At 35.4% G+C, this 12,077-nt stretch overlaps 1 long non-coding RNA gene across 4 annotated transcripts; it reads right to left on the bottom strand.

Moving 5' to 3' along the window:
- Nucleotides 1–1,715: 1,715 nt before the first annotated feature.
- Nucleotides 1,716–5,336, bottom strand: LOC143860947 (uncharacterized). Of its 4 annotated transcripts, none has more exons than XR_013239842.1 (4): nucleotides 4,390–5,336; nucleotides 3,983–4,255; nucleotides 2,979–3,873; nucleotides 1,716–2,053 (listed from the first exon to the last, which is right to left on the bottom strand). It is a non-coding gene; the product is annotated as an uncharacterized LOC143860947 (long non-coding RNA). The 4 variants fall into 4 exon arrangements; XR_013239843.1 differs by lacking the exon at nucleotides 1,716–2,053 and having other exon boundaries at nucleotides 2,827–3,873; nucleotides 3,983–4,025; nucleotides 4,205–4,255; nucleotides 4,390–5,333; XR_013239841.1 differs by lacking the exon at nucleotides 1,716–2,053 and having other exon boundaries at nucleotides 2,827–3,873; nucleotides 4,390–5,334.
- Between the last annotated feature and the right edge of the window lie 6,741 nt (nucleotides 5,337–12,077).

Here is a 12,077-nt window from a genome sequence, read left to right as displayed (position 1 = left end):
TGCTGAAAGAAAGAAATCGTTGTAGCCGCCTTTGGTGTTGGTGCCCACGCCCCAATTTTGTTGTTGCTTAAAGATAGCCTCTGATTGGGGGTTGAAGGAGGATGATATGTGTAACGACAACAAAAATTTCTTTCCCTTAATCTGCTTTTAATTATATTGATATTGGCACCCTCTTAAAATTTAGGGATTTGAAGTACTACTGTATAATGATACTAACACTCCCATTCAATAACAAGTAGGGCCACTTGATTTTCTTCCAATTAAGTTAGTTTCTAGATTTTAAGCTAATGCCTAATTTAGCCATTAAGAAAAAGGGCCATATTGTAATTGTTATTGGGAGATAAGGTAGGAAGAGATAAAGTTGCTTTGGGAAACCCAGATCTCCCAAAAAAAAATTTGATGTACCCATTTTCCAATCTAGGAGTGGGCGTATGTATTTAGTGGCCCCCACTTTACTTGCTAAATTTCTTATTACTTAAATTAGAGTAATGTGAGATAGTGATGACACCTTAATAAGATTCTTTCTTATGGTAAATTAGAAAATCAGTGTGAATTAGAAACCTAACATGCTAAGGAAACAGACTTTAAGTGTAATTAGGAAACAAGGATTTGGAGTCTACAAAACCCAATCGTGGATTTTACAAACCCACTTTCCATGCTTCTCCACAATCCCAAAACCGAGAGTTAGAGAGAGAGAGAGAGAGAGAGAGAGAGAGAGAGAGAGAGAACCACCAAGCAAGGGAAAAAGAAGAAGAAGAGGAAGAAGAAAAGTAAGGGGAGATTAGAGATATACCTTTCAAATTGATATCAAGTAAGTATGTCATATCTCAAATTCTCTTTTTTGGGTTTTTGCTTCAAGAATTGAAAAACTTAACTGCAGCCCTAATTTAAAAACCCTGTTATTTTTAAACCCTGATTCAAAGACAACCAAAATTCTTGCCCAACATCTTTCAATTCCAATTTTTTTTTACATAAAATTCTCATGAACACATCAACCTTTCAAATTTATTATCATGCCCTAGTCACTTCAATTTCAGTTTTTGCAACCCTTCACGCCAAAAGCCGTGATCTACATGCCTTGCTTCTAACCTGCAAAATCAAAACATAGGTAAAACCCAAAACAAAGATGAAACAAAGAACAAGAAGGAATAAAATAGAATAGAGAAATATGATATAAAAGGGGAATGTTATATTTACCCCTTTGTCCTTCCATAGACAACCCTTTTGATATATATATACTACTAAAAAAAACCCGTGCGATGCAGGGCCGACAAAGAACTGTATGGACCACGTCATAGGTTGATCCAAACCGTCCATTAGATGGAACACAACATAAATATGTTGTGCCCCAAAAATCATTTCCATAGGCTGATCATAGCTCTCCAATCTATAGAGGTTTCCATAATTCCTCTTAAATCGTATGGTTAAGATCACCCTTTATGATTTTTTATTAAAAAACCATAAAGGAGGTGGGTAAGATAGAAATTATGTGGCTTTAATGGGTGCCTTTGTTAAAAAGCATAAAGGAGGGGGTAGGATTGAAAATATGTGGGTTGAATGGGTGCATTAGTAAAAAAAAGTCAAAAAAGTGATGTGTAATTCTCATAGAATTTTCAAAAAATTCAAAAAATTCTCTTCTTTTCTCTTCTGCTATATATATATATATATATATATATATATACTAGTAAAAAAACCCGTGCGATGCACGGGGCGACATAAAAAGTAAAATTTTAATTAAAAAATAGAGGACCACTAAAAATACATGAAGTAGGATGCTTCATGATGGATGATTGTTTTTTATTTTTAATGTACATGGGCTAAAAAATCTTGAAATAAATTATAAAGTTGGCATTTTAATTTCAAACTATTCAGATCCTTATAATGCTCCATGTAACAGATTTGGAAAACCAAAACCTGAACCTCATAGAGAGGTACAATGACTATCCATATGTATAGAAGAACATTTAGAAAAATGCATAAGGAACAGATGAGTCTGTTGATGTCATTTGAAATTCGCTTCCATTCGGCAACCACTTGAGTTCTTCTCACTTCACTGCATTGCCAGAGGACACCATCATCAGATTGCAAACAATATGCCAAAAACTGTAGCCACTCTCCAAGCTACTGGGATAAGAAATGAAAGTCATATTTCCCCTAATCCAACAATGAGGGTATGCAGAAGTCCTTTGCTTCACTTGCATACACCCATCACACAGCATTAATCTAATTAAGGTCATCAAACCTTAAGATTATTAAGAATTCATAAATGCAAATAAACAAAATTTCAAAGTTAACCCAACAAAAAAAAAAGATATGCCCATAGTAGAATTTGATGAAAATGTGTTTTTTCCAAATGCTTTGTGAATTATAGTTATTTAAAAAAAATTGACTCAATCGAAATATGAAATTTCAATCAAGGTTTTGATTTAATAATCAGTTTTTTTTTTAATTTTGATTAATAATCATGTTTAACCCCCCAAAAAAACACGGTGTTAAACTACAAAAAAATTGGTTCACAAACCCCATAGTTCCATGTCATGTTTCAAAAAATTTATGAATATTAAATCAAATCTAAACCATCTAAATTCATAATACAACATATGTTTCCTCATAGCTGTCATGTACTCCATATGTCAATCTCCATAGAACTCCAAATTACTAAAAGACTTTTCAATTAAGGCAACGGGAGTCCGAGCAAGAGATAACCTTTGAACTGTCTCCACATAGCCATATGTTGAGTCAATAAAAGAAAGGAATGGATTCATTCGGGTTCATTTCCAAATAACACAGAAATCAAACAACTTGAGGCCACAGGGGGGTTAGTCCTTGTTAGTTATAAAAGGAAGGCACGGGTCCATTGGGTTTTATTCCTAAATAACACAGAAATCAAACAACTTGTAGCTAGGAAAAATATATTCAATAGAAGAACAACAAAATGGAAGACCCCAATTATGTACAACCAAGTAGGGGAAAAGTACCTAAACCCAAAAACCACGCTGAGGCATTAGCTCGAACAATTGGGGTACAACCATAGAGTATACTGATTACATTCTCTACAGCACCAGCCAAGAGCCACCGAATATGAGGCTGAAATCTGGCTTGTATTGATCACCCTGACATGCATGAACAGAAAGTTGGTTTGAAAAAAAAAGGCAGAGAATAAACAACTAACATCAAAAGATCCAGTAGTACGGGAAGACGGTTTAGAAAACGAAACAGGGGAAACTCAACATCATTTGAAAGGGGAAAACATAGTAAAATTAGTAAAATTAATGAAGAACAACATCATGGTTAATCCCATTGATAAAAATATCAGTGACAATCACCATAGCATCAATAAACATAATCACCGAACAATAAATAGAGAAAAAAAAAACCCATCTACAGAAACATTAAAACTTTAATAAAATTCCAAGAAACATCAACGAAGTCTCCCAAAGAAGTAACAAAAACCCCGAGCACAAAAGGACAGAATCACTGCTGAAAATAGTTGCCAAATGTGACCTAAAAGAGTAATATTATGTTCATTGTGCTTGAGAAAAAAAATTAAATGTACAAGAATATGGGCAATGGGATGCTAAAAAAATAAAACTGCAGCTTACTTTACCAGCAATAAGCTGCCAGCGCGCACCCAGAATGCAGAAGAAGGAGCGGTTGTACAAATAGATGGAATCAAGAAAAACGAATGGAACTTTTATAAGCAAGGAAAAAATGTGTTCTAGGAAGGCCCAGGCCAATGAAGGAGATGAGCATTGTCGCAGCCTAGAAATATAGGACTTTTCATCAATGAATAACACTAACAAATATTAGTCCAAGATCCAACACCACCTGTCTTCTTATGGCGACGAAGGCCTTTGTAAGGTCAATTATTCTCTGTTGGTAAGAAAAATGCAAAAATGAAACCTCTAATAAATTGAAATAATGAACACCTTTATTTCTGGAAAAAAATGTTTTGAAAAAAATGTTTTGATTCCTGAAATACCTCTCTCAAATCTCCAGTGTCATCATATATACAATAACTGCCTCTACGATAACACACATATGAACAGAAAAGAGAAACATCAGAGAAATGCAGCTAAAAAGGAATAAAATGTCAACCCATTAAAAATCAAAAGAACTGAAAAGATGCATTCACAAACTCATATTGGATCTAAACAATGTAACATTTCCCATAAAGGAAAACAATCGATTTGAGATTTCAAACCTGGAAACCCAAATTCGTATACCCTTTTTAATATTTCTTTGACGACGACAACTGCAACCACAGTGCATTATGGGTTCATTAATATGACAAACTCAAGTATTACATAAATAAAAACTTCAAACAACAACGGTTAATGCCATTAAGCAGTCAATAAATTGAAAGCTGAAAATTGAAAAATCACTTACGCCAGGCAGGACATCGCAAGAGGTAAGCACATGATCTCCCTCACCTACTTCTCAATCCCTATCAACTCCTTTTAGATATTCGACAATTTTCACATTCGTATAAGAGTTAATATTTCTGAATAAATTGAAAGTAAAAACTTGGAATCATCATCAGCATATAGACAAATACATATAATATAAAAATGAATATTTATATATCATCAACAAATAGATACCATTTCCCTGACAAAATCACTTGCCTAGGCTGAAATGATAAATTTATTGTTTGCCTAATCTGAATCCATAAAACAAAAGAATTACAGTGAATAAAGTTGAACAAAAGACACATCAAAGAACGGTGGATCGCTGCCGTAGAGAAAAGCATTTACCTTCGGCATAGATTATGAAGAGGCAATCAATTTCAAGAAGAAAAGAAAAGAAAAATTAATCCAAATTTAATGATTGTGTTATTATCTGTGTGAATACATGCAAATTCCTTATCAGTTGCTCTTTTTCTTTCCAGGAACTCAAATAATAACCCATGAAAGAAAATAGTTAGAGTGAATAACGAAAAACACACAAAAAAACACATTAAGGCCCTGTTTGTTTTAGATAACGACAACCTATTGTGGAGTCCCCAACTGATTATTAGACCGAAAATTGCACTAAATTTGAGTCTAATTATCAGTTAGGGACTCCACAATCTAAAACAAATAGGCCCTAAAGGATACCCGACGTCCGGCCTAAAGTAGGAGAAGGTGATTGTGGTGAGGAATCGGAGGATGGGGGGGATCTCTTTCTGGAAGAAACGAATTAGGGTTTTGGTGGGTTGGGGAGAGAGAGGTTTTGTGAAGAAAGAGGTGGGTTTCAGATATTTCCCGTGGAGTGAGATATTTCTCGTCGAAAAGCTACGGGAAATGAATGGTCAGTGTGTAATAATAATACTGAAGATGACCTATGGGTGCAGCAAGTAAACAACGGCATAAGTAGAAAATAAAAATAGTGAGGAACTCAACTAAAACTCAAAAAAAATTACAAAGGAAAGGAAACATCAATGAGAAGTCCTTCTCGAAAGTTGGAGTTTAACCAAATTTCAGCTGCTATATTTGATTTGATCTTGTTAGAAAAAATGAAAATATCTACAAACATACAGAAAAAACAAAGTATCTAAACCTAAGAACCAAAGTCAATAAATAACTAAATTTATATACCATAAGATCCTTAAGTATCAAAACAGAGGTATACAATACATTTATTTCGACATTAACCACAATGATGCTGTCATCTCTTCAAAAATACAACCAAGCTAGAGACGTCCGCGAAATCCAGCTGGCTAATTTCATCTGACATTGTGGTATACATTTCGCTTAAAGGATTGTGCGTATTGAGCATTACATGGCAGTGAGAAGCTAATTGGAAATTGTAAACCAAAGTAAGAAGAGTCGGACAAATTCCTCTACAGATTATAGAGAAAAGGAAACATCCACGTAAAGCCCTTTAATAGTTTTAGAGTTGAAACCCAAATATCCACAGCCATATAGGAAAAAATATGTAAAGCCAAGAACCAAGTCTATAAAAAAAATTAAAATGCAGTAACTATAAGCCTGAAAAGCCCAAAAAACACAATTATACAGTACATGTATTCAAGAAAGAATAAGCATGCCTTTATTGTGCCATATCTTACTCCTCATCCTGGGCTTGACAACCCCTACAGTCAGGATGTAATGACCCATAATTAGTCGTTAAAAACATAAAACATAATCCAGCTGAAGAATGGAAATAATGTAGTTGAACTACGGAAATAAATGAAACTTGAGAACTCCCCAGCCGATGAACGAAGAGAGCCCAAAACCAATCCTTAAGATAGATTTCGCAGGATTTAAGATTAGAAATTGTAAAATCACCTTTCATGTTGCAGAAATCTCTGCAAATCCAGCCCAAGTCACTGATTCCCGTAATCAATCGCCAAAAAAATAAGAAGAAAAAATGGAATGTAAATCTAAAGAGAGACCAGCTAAAATCGAATAAAAAAAAAGAAAAAGAAAGCAAGGGAAATGCATTTGGGTTGCCCATAGAAGACCAACTTGGCAAAAAAAAAAAAGGAGCACGGCTTGGATTTGAATACAAATGGGATGAGGGTTTGGTTGGACTAGGCAAACCGCACTGCTGAAAAATGAAAAAGAAAAGAAACCCAAACCCCAAACCAAAGTAAATATATATATATATATATATATATATATATATATATATATATATATATATATATATAAAGAAACAAAAGAATCACAGATTATCCAAACTGGTTCTTAAACAGATTTAGAAAATTACATTGCAAACCCTAAGAAATTCATATAAGATAAAAGGGGAAAACCTCAAACCAGGAAAATAGCATACAATAGGGGAGAAAACCCAAAATAGAAGAATAAAGATAAAAGATCATAAGGGTTTTACCTCACACATACAGGGAAGATGATGAAAAAACTAACCGTGGAAACCTTAGAAGAACTGGAAAGTGCAGAATCAAACTACAAAATCAGAAGAGGAGAGAAAGAGATGTCTGTGAGTTCCAGAGAGACCTCTTATGGGGTTTTTAATTTTACAAAAAAAGAGAGATTTTGAAGACCAGGTTACAGAGAGAGAGAGAGTGATAGGAAACAGCTGGGTTTTTCTGAATCGAAAAATGAAAAGGAAAAGCATGGAGGAAAAAAGAGAGAATTGGAGAAGAGGGATAGAGAGACTACTTAGACGCGTGGGAATCGTAGGGCATAGAACGTATTTTTATATAGCTTCGTGGGATTTTGAGGGCAATTGAGGTATTTTCTTATTTTTGGTGAGGTGTAAATCCCACAGAATTTTTAGAAAAATCAGAAAAGCCTGGGCTTTTCCTCCCAGCTTATAGTAGTAGATATATATATATATATATATATATATATATATACACTAGTAAGAAACCCCGTGCGATGCACGGGCAACAAAGAAGCAGCAACAAAACCCAGTGCATCGCAACAAAAAAGAAGCAACAATTGATCTCCTGGGTAAAAAAAAAATGGGCATGAAAATTACTACAAAATTCAAACAAACTGAAAATAAAAATAATTTATTTGTAAATAAAATAAACTTATATCCATGTTCCATGGAAAAAAATTATTTAAGCATCTAGATCATGGATTTAGACAAAACAATATAAAAAACATTGGAGTGGAACTTATGCAAGAACTTGAAAAACCATCAGCAAGTCAGCCTCCCACCCCATTTGGAGGGTTGTTGGATACTTTCTCCATCAATGAACCTGAAGAAACTAAAGCGAATTGAGTGCTGATAACTGAAATTTCACGTCAATACTGAAGTATCCCCAATCTAATAAAATAAAAATTGAGCATTCAATTTCATCACGCTTCCATGCCTCTTCAAGATCTTGCCTGCAACCTAAAAAGAATAGAGAAATTGAAATGAGTGTTCAATTTACATGTGCTTGGTTTTCATGGTTGTTAAATTTAAAAAACCTTTTGGAAGCATTCTAGGCAATTACAACTGATTGAAGTACATAAACTTGGAGGGAAACTGATGGTATAGATAGGGACTGACTTGAGTTCTTAGGTCATGAGGAAGTTCTCTTAGATGGGTTTCATTGGGAGGTTTGTCCCAATTCTCAAGCAATCTCTGTGAGCAAGAGCGATTGTTCATTTGGAATTGGGGTAGGACTCATCTGTAGCAAATCTTGCAAGGAAATTTGATTTCCCAATAGCAATATATCTAATGAGAATAATTTAGAAAAGGTAATCTTCACTTTGTTCCTATGAATAAGAAGCCATATGACTATTCTACATGCAAGGTATAAATCAATAGAAGCGAATATGGATAGTAATGTATCTGCACAAAGGAACATGTTAATTCTTGGAGATTACCTAATAGATGAGCAGTCAAATGTTCCCATTAATGCAGAAACCAACAATGTGGGAAAGAATATCAAGACATCAAAAGGAACACTCAATTATGCAATGAAACCCTATTGCCATTGTGCAAGCTCACCACACTAACACTCATTGCCTAACTTAAAAGACCTATTTCACACTTTTAAGCATAAAACACATGGTATTGTTATGAGAAACAGTTTAAAAACCATAGGAACTGTCATTGCATAATCACATCCAACCCCTTAAACACATTGACCAAATACCAAAAACCCAAAAAAGGGAAGAACATTTTGTTGATAAACCCATTGACCAAATACCAAAAACCCCAAAAAAGGGAATAACATTTTGTTGATAAAAAAACTATCCCCCAACCGAACCCATATCGAGAAATCATAGCCGTCAACAACTAAAAAACACAACTCGAGAGGAACATATCTCTAGAACATATAGATAATTTTTTTAACTTTTTACACTAAGTTTTCAAAGGTAACATCAACTAACTTTTCAAAGCTTTAGAAAATAACAGAATATAAGCTTTAACAAATCACTTCCTCAAGGTGACTTGAATCAGACACACTTTCAGGTCGAGTAGAGTTTTTGAGTTTCTAAATTATGGAAAATGTAAAGCCATAAACCAATAATTTCCAATATGACATGTGGACCTCTATTATCAGATTTTTCAAAATCTTCCCTTTGTGATGACTCATGGAAGAGCCCTCCTTTAGAGGTGTTAAAGGGGCAGGATTTTGAGCAGTCATTCTTACTAATAATGAACAAAAATCAATCTAAAAATACATTCAGAATACAGGGTGGTCAATTCATTTTCATTCTAGTAGAAAACTTCCAAACAATTTATGTTTGTATTAGAGAATAGAAAATACCATAATTTTAACATGGGACTTGGAAGAGTGCTAATAATTAGGTATTGCCCAGTTATCAACAGATGGCAGTGCAAATATCAGTCCCCTATGCATAATAGGAGTTCTTTCCAACTGTACTTTTTTTGAGAATAGGAATCACAACATGCAAAATTAGTAAAGCATGGAATTAAAGAAAGAAACAGGGGTTACATAATAGAAAATTATTGAAGAGAGACGCAGATAGAAAACCTATTTCAAAGGCCAAAAATAAGAGTTAGAAAATTGTAGAATCAGGACGGTAGTTGTGGAGCTAAATCTACAACCTCACTTTCACGAACCAAAGACCTGGGCGTAAATCTCATCCATTGTTGCCTCCGCCTGTGATAAAAAAAAGAGAAAAAATCACTCATTTTTCACCAAATTATATGGAGCACTATATCTCCAAGTCTCATCATCTATTGTCTGCATACAACTTCAAGTGATGGAGGAACTTACTCGAAACTGGTCATTATCTCTATTAGTGTAACTTCGGGATTGCTAGAGATAGTTATGATAAATAGAAATCATGTAAGCAGAGAAATCATATGGATCACACTTTTTAAAGAATCTTAAGAAGAAGACGAAGAATAAGCGGTAGTAGGGCAATGCCAGAGCAATTCCTATGTTTCAGAACTTGCTACAGAGATGAAATCCTTGGATTCTCGCCCATGTATTTGCTTACAGAAAAAAAACCCAAAAAATGAAAACAATGAGAGTTCTGAAGCAGGAGAAATTATATGATGACAGGGCGTACAAACATGTAAATTATATCATAGAGGGCCTCGTTATCCAGAACCATGCACTCATTGGTCTTCTCCCCAGCTGATGAACACAGAGAGTGTCAATGTATGGCTCAACCACTGTATCCAAAACCAACCAAAAATGTTAAAGAAACAAATCAAAGGATAAAACATAGATATCCAAACAGAAACCCCAAGTCCCTAACTACATAAGGAAAAAAAACCCTGTATAAATATGAAGGGTTTTATGTTGTCTGGCACAAGAAATTAGCAATGGGGTTTAATTGATTTGAGAGGTATGAACACCGACCTGCACCACTGGAACAAAAAAGTTTGTGAAGTGTCAAAACAAGTAGGGAAAAAATGATCTAAGAAGCCCAACCTGCTTTGAGTAACAGGAGCTAATGAAGACTCTCTACCATCCATCTCCTCAAGTCCCCTCTCAAATCATACAAAAACTACCATCCTTGAAAAAACAATAGAAAAAGTTCAGAAAACCTTCAAGACACCCAAAACCCCAGAAAAATTTCTCTACCTGCCAACAAGTTACTAAAAAACCCTGAGATTTCAGAACACAATTTTAATAATGCAAAGGAAAATTATCTGAGAAGAGACGAAGAACAAACCCCTAATCAAGGTCTCTATGTGAGAAACAGAGGAACATATGCAAAAGAAAATCGTCTCTCTCTCTCTCTTTCTCTCTCTCTCTCTCTCTCTCTCTCTCTCTCTCTCTCTCTCTCTCTCTCTCTCTCTCTCTCTCTCTCTCTCTCTCTCTCTCTCTCTCTCGTTTGACGTAAGCTTGCCTCTGCTCCAGGAGAAAACCATTTTGACGATGGATGGAGGGTTCGATTTTGATCAACAGGTGGGGTGCTTGACTGAAAATGAGCAACAAGTGTGCTTCTTCTTCACGGGTAATTTAGGCGGTTGTGGGACCCGATCCCGCGAGAGGGGTGGGGCGCGTGCCGCCACGCTCTCTTCTTGGTCTCTCGTACCCACGCGATTGGCGTGTGCATTTTAATTATTGATTTTAATTCATCTTTTATGTGAACTTGGGATCACTGAGGCAATCCGAATTCCACACAAAAGAGACTGACAGAGTCGCCACCTAGATGTGAGATCTAGGACCCATGATTAACCAGAAATCTAGACTCGCTACCTGGTTACAAGAATGGAAGGTATGGGGAGTTATCCACCACATGCACCATTCCTGCCCGATAATCGGTCTTCGATTCCAAAAGTTAACTCCTTTGAATTCATTTTAAATGGCTCATTCAACTCTATGTTTATGTGCGAACTAAGTGACATGCATCCTAAAATCTAATTTCAATGTAAATCCTAAATGTGTATCTTGATTTCTTAATTTGTCTGGATTCATTCTAAGTGAAAGTTCTCCTAAAATTCTAATTTCATGGAAAATCCTAAGTGATTTGATTAAGCATTTACAAGAAAATTAATATACAAAACACCACAATTTGTTGTGGTGCCGACTCGCGGTTGGTATGCCATCAGACATCCAAGCTGCCTACGTACCCAAGCCTCACTGGGATCAGAGTCGACGTAGTTCGGTGCACCTAAGCTAAGCTACTTATGCCTAACTCAACTTAGACACCGACCTAGACGGGATTGACTGTTTCAACAGTTTTAGGAGAAGTTATTTAATTCAAGTTGAGGATTTTATTATCTTAGGATTTCATCTAAGATGCTATATGATTCTTATCTAAATGCAAGTTGTTCCTTAGACTAATACAGGTTAGCCTACATCCTAGTTTACTAGGCTTGTCCTAGGGAAAGATTGGGCGACTAGTGTAACTAGACCTATGGCACGGTTGCTATACATAGCAAACGTCCGTGATGAGGCTGGACTCCTAACTCTAGGACTTCTTAAAACCTAAGACTCCCTAAAACCTAGGACACGACACGACACCAGTGTTCCTAAATTGGCCTCTAATGGTTCTTAAGACGGAAACCATAATCCAATGGTTCCGAAAGACACGAGATGAATCGATTTAAGTTCTTGAAGTTAATGAATTTCAGATTTCAAGGATTTTCAGTTTCTGGACATTTAAGGATTACCAATGGCTCTAGGGTTCATCAATTTCGGCCCAGAACAGCATCCAAGGAAGGGAATCGTGCGCTCTTTTCTTGTGCAATTTAAT

This window comes from Tasmannia lanceolata, unplaced genomic scaffold (assembly GCF_043159265.1).
Source record: "Tasmannia lanceolata isolate RefF3 unplaced genomic scaffold, GAP_Taslan_0.1 ptg000037l, whole genome shotgun sequence".
Taxonomy (NCBI): domain Eukaryota; kingdom Viridiplantae; phylum Streptophyta; class Magnoliopsida; order Canellales; family Winteraceae; genus Tasmannia; species Tasmannia lanceolata.
Note: the sequence above shows the minus strand (reverse complement) of the source record. Positions and strands in the feature narration are given on the sequence as shown.